We start from the raw sequence: 4,950 nt of genomic DNA on the forward strand, positions 1-4,950 counted from the left end.
TTTAAGTGGCAAGAAAAACAAGGGTTAATTGTGATCAGGCATGTGTGGGTCGAGTTCCCCATGCCGTAAATGCCGTGCCAAAATGTTTGATAATGATTCTCTTGCTGTTTCAAGCAGAAAGAAATGGGTGTCTGACTTCCAGCAGCGCAAGTTGACCCGCACACCTCAGGTCGCAGCTCAACTGTCCACGTTTTTTGTCCTTCTCCCTTACCTAACGTTACTGGGTGTCGTCTGCAAATAAAGTAATGATCACACTAATTTGAATTTCGGTACACATTCATATAAGAATTTATACTTTACATCTATGCTTTGAAACCTGAGTTGTGCTTATTATTTCTGGGTGAGGCCGAGGACTTATTGAATACCTCTCGTAGCATTCGCACATTTAGCTGTAAGCGTTGCTCAAAACTATCTAATGAGGATGTTCCAACAGTATTTGATGGTAACGAGGTACAATATCTACGTAATATGTATGATGGCTGTTCTTTCACTACGTTTTCGGTTTCCGATCGACCGACCTACATGTAGTTTTGATGGAAAGGTCCATCAATCATTTTGTTCTGCATACAATGTGCTCTGACGTTTTGTTTATAGTTCAAAACAGAACTATATTTGTTTCACAATAATCTAATAGCTATACAGTGTTCAAGAAGACCGACTGTATCACGTTGATTTAATTTCTAGCCTACATAATGTCAAGAAAAAGGCATTGTACACAACATAGCAGACTACTTTTAATGATATTCTTCCTTTGTACGTATATCTCTATATTGTTGAGGTATTAAACAGAAATAATGTGATATGTAATAACAGTGAAGTACGTATTGTCTTTCTTATTATAAAATAGCAACAATGCGACTCACTCAAGCGTAACATCAAATTTCCACATAGGGCTATCACTGTTCTGTTTATATAACTGTTGTATATTGTTAGTATGTCGTATCATATTTTCTGCTTGAAATAGTACAACTCAGGCATACGTTCGCGGTCTTGCTATACAGCCAAAGCAACGATGTTGTGTTGGCGGTGTTCATAATAGTGTTTTAACATAGTGTTTCGCCACTGCCTACGAAAATAGACAACGAAATTTGTTGGTCTCTCTTCTTCTGCCTTCGGTTGGGAAGCACTTCTGTATCATCCATTTGTCCTCTGCAATCTATAAGAGACAGCTGTAAGAAAAAGATAATAGTTATAATTACAACAAATATTTAAAAATATGTTTGATATGACAGGATATGCCGAGGAATCCATTTTAATTTCAAATTATGTTTTCATATTTTAGTGTCGAGTTAGTGTCGAGTTAGTGTCGAGTTTGAGAATTCTATTTGTCATGCAATTGCACATCATTTTTTGGTGTAAAATTTTTACCGTATCTTTACAGTGTTGTAATACAGTGCTAAACTCTCTTCCAACTAGGGCTGGGTATCGGTGCGGTGTGTCGGTACAAAACCGGTTTTTGTCATTGGACCGGTCCAGAAAAACCGGACCTGAAAAAATTCAGTGGACCGGATGTTGGACCGATTGGAAAAGGAACTGATTATATGATCAGACATTCACACGTTTTCGGGGTTACCGGTCTAGGCAAATAGCAAGAGCGAAGCAGAGTACTATAGTCATTTTACCAACTTTTACATTCATTCACACAGAGGCAGTTATCCTGAGTGTAGGATTTCTAAAACGCCAGTGGAGTCGAATACTACACAAAACAGATCTTTGCAGCAAAATGGACCATTGTTTTTAGTATCGTCCATTCATATGTTTTCACATAATGAATCAGGTTCAGGTCCGGACCTGGACCTGATCCTCGATTCCGTATGTGAAAACTTGTGCATGGACATAATTCAAAATAATGGTCCATTTCACTATGAAGAAATCTGTTTGTGGAGTGTTCGACTCCAACTGACGTTTTAAACCCTACAAGGCTGACTGCGTCTGTACGATTAGCTATAAACCTTGGTAGAAACGACTATAGACTAAACGCGACTTCGCTCTTGTTATTTTCTTCGACCACTAAGCCCCAAAACGTGTGAATGCCCCGATCATATTATCTATTCATTTTCCAAAAGGTCCAACATCCGGTCTACCAATTTTTTTCAGGTCCGGTTTTTCCGGACCGGTCTAATAAGAAAAAACGGTTTTGTACCGGTACAATGTACTGGTACCCAGCCCTACTGATGACCAAGCACCTCAAAACGTAAACTCCAGAAAAGTTGATCTGTGTATACTTTTGTGTTGAAAGAAAGTCAAGCACTGCACTGTGATTACTACCAACACATATGAGCTTCCATGATATTTACAGTGTTGCGTTTTATTTAGTACACTTTCGGAGGTATGTTGCATGTATGTAACGCTAGCTCACCTTTATTTGCGTGGTAACCTTTATCCGTTGTATTCAAGACTGGGGTATTTTGGGATATCAAGTCGACGGACTGTGATTTCAAACTGCAATACCAAACAGAAATACAATTTGAAACCACTGTCCATCTACTTGATACCCCTAAGTCCGTTGTTTGTAAGTAAAACGGATATAGGTTACCCCGCGGATAATGGTGAACTAGCGTTAACGTTGGTCCCAATTTACGCACAGTATTTCGCACTGTGACTTATACCTATATTACTCAAGCTTAGTGTTTGTTCGACTGTATGGATAACATATCATGGAAACCTCGAAACTGATCGTGCGAAGAAAAAGCAGTTGACTTCCTGATGAAATCTAAGTGGTCAATGAGGTTGGACAAATGGCAGAGTATGGTACTAGTATACAGATTTCCGGTGTTCCGGTATTTAACACTTAACGGCATTTCATCATGTTGCATTTTCTTTACACGATTTACAGTATATACTAGGAAGATACTAGGCATCAGATGGGATGAATTCATACCCAAACTGAAGTTAGAGCTAGGACCAGCCAAAAACCAGTGTCTGTGACAATTCGAAAGCGGCGTTTGAGCTGGTTGGGCCATGTCATGAGACTTCCACCAGACAGACTGGCATACCAAATTATGCACTGGTCTCCACGGGGTAAGAGACGTAGAGGTCTACAGGCAGACCATCGAGAGAGACCTCCAAGCAGCTAACATCAACTAGAGGGATGCAAGGAAGATAGCTGCCGACAGAGCTTGCTGGGCCAACCTGACTGCCTCATGTGTCGGACGACACGGGAGCCCCTAAGTCTAAAGTAATTTACAGTATTATCAAAAACGTTTTGTTGCAAACGGACGAAAATTGATGCACAGACGAATGTCATCGTATAGTCGAATCTACAATGGTTTTGCTCAGTTTAAGTCGTGTACTTACTTGGATACTCCCTTCACCATTATGCCCCAGGGCTCCGAGAAGTTAGATTTTTCCAGCGGCTCGGCAAAGATCAGCAAGAAGAGCTATTCTGTCTGTAAATGAAATATGTTATAGTTGGTGAGTTTAATACAAAGCTTAATTATAATCCTTCCACACGATACTTTCAGAATGTGACTTCAAAAAGAGTCAACACGGACTCGAAGTTTTGGGTCATTTCTTTTGTCTCCAGAAGCAATTAAGTGGTCAACAACTTAAACTATATCAAAGTCATCTCAACACGCATGCTTAAGCTACAGTGGACTCGTATCATGTGCGCCTCTGGCGTAATGCGAAAGAACTGCAGATTGCTGTACCTATGATATTCTTATCATGCAAAACACACCAGAAAATGAGCATGTCCTAGCCTGGTTGGACAGCATGTTAGCACAAACAAAATAAAGAACAAATATGATAATAGTTATAGCATTCACCACAGTAGGAGTAGGAGTCATACTACTAGTATTTTAAGTATTCTAAGTGATGAAACATCGAGTTTTGAAATTGAATTGAAAAAGTTTTACCGGGTCATATTCAAAGAGCGCTTTCCTCTCAAGCGTGGACGCGAATGGATTGGGCGCCCGGATGTCATAGCTGCGTGAACCTCTAACAAGTGGATCTTCCGTCTCGCCCCCAACCGCGTCCCGACTCAGGTCCGACTGTAACAAAAGATTAATCAGTCAATGCAACGCAATACAAAACCGATAGGTGCGCTAATGCACTGTGCGTTCTGGCCAGAAAGCCTCGGATAATGTACATTCATAATCACGCTCTGACAAGTGGATCTTCCGTTTCACTCCCAACAGTCCGACTGTAACACAATATTAATCAGTCAATGAAGCACCATACAAAACCGCTAGGTGCGCTAATGCACTGTGCGTCCATGTCAAGGAGCCTCGGATAATGTAGATTTATAAACAAGCTGCGTAAACCTCTGACAAGTGGATCTTCCGTTTCACCCCCAACAACGTAATCAGCCAGTGTAACACAATACGAAACCGCTAGGTGCGCTAATGTATTGTGCGTTCGTGTCTTTCTTTCTTTTCTTTCTTTCTTTCTTTATTCGCACATAATAGCATGGCTTAAAAACAAATGTGTATACAAAGATGAAGAACATGCGGGGGGTTAGCAGAAGCCTATGTGGCTTTTCTTTGGCCTCCCCCAGAAATAAGTTGCAGAAATAATAATTATACATAATTAAAGTGAACGAAAAATGCACATAATATAAGTTGAAATCATCATGTGAAATACACTAATGGACTAGAAGTTGTATTACAAATGATCAAATGAAATAATAAATACAAAACAAAATAGACAAAACATATACAAGTAACTTGGGATTTGAGAAAAAAGGTAGGATCTCTAAGTGTTAAGAATCATTAGCTATCAACTACCAAAATCAACCAAAAACTGATATGAAAAACAAGGAAACAAGGAAATCAAACAAATCAGGTAAAAGTTATGCTTGGGTGTGTGATGCAATCAATTTTAACAAGCTTTTTGAACCTGGATAATGATAAGCAGCATTGTTGGACTTGACTTAAATTATTCCAGATGGTGGGGCCTCTAAATTTTATTGTGTGTTGTTTTAGACAAGATTTTGCTTTAACTGGTCTT

General features: G+C 39.6%; 1 long non-coding RNA gene across 1 annotated transcript; it reads right to left on the reverse strand.

Moving 5' to 3' along the window:
* Positions 1-721: 721 nt before the first annotated feature.
* On the reverse strand, positions 722-3,393 carry LOC118403751. Its single transcript, XR_004829687.1, has 2 exons — positions 3,298-3,393; positions 722-1,169 (listed from the first exon to the last, which is right to left on the reverse strand). It is a non-coding gene; the product is annotated as an uncharacterized LOC118403751 (long non-coding RNA).
* Between the last annotated feature and the right edge of the window lie 1,557 nt (positions 3,394-4,950).

The sequence above is a fragment of the Branchiostoma floridae genome, chromosome 16 (assembly GCF_000003815.2).
Source record: "Branchiostoma floridae strain S238N-H82 chromosome 16, Bfl_VNyyK, whole genome shotgun sequence".
NCBI classification, from domain to species: Eukaryota; Metazoa; Chordata; class Leptocardii; order Amphioxiformes; family Branchiostomatidae; genus Branchiostoma; species Branchiostoma floridae.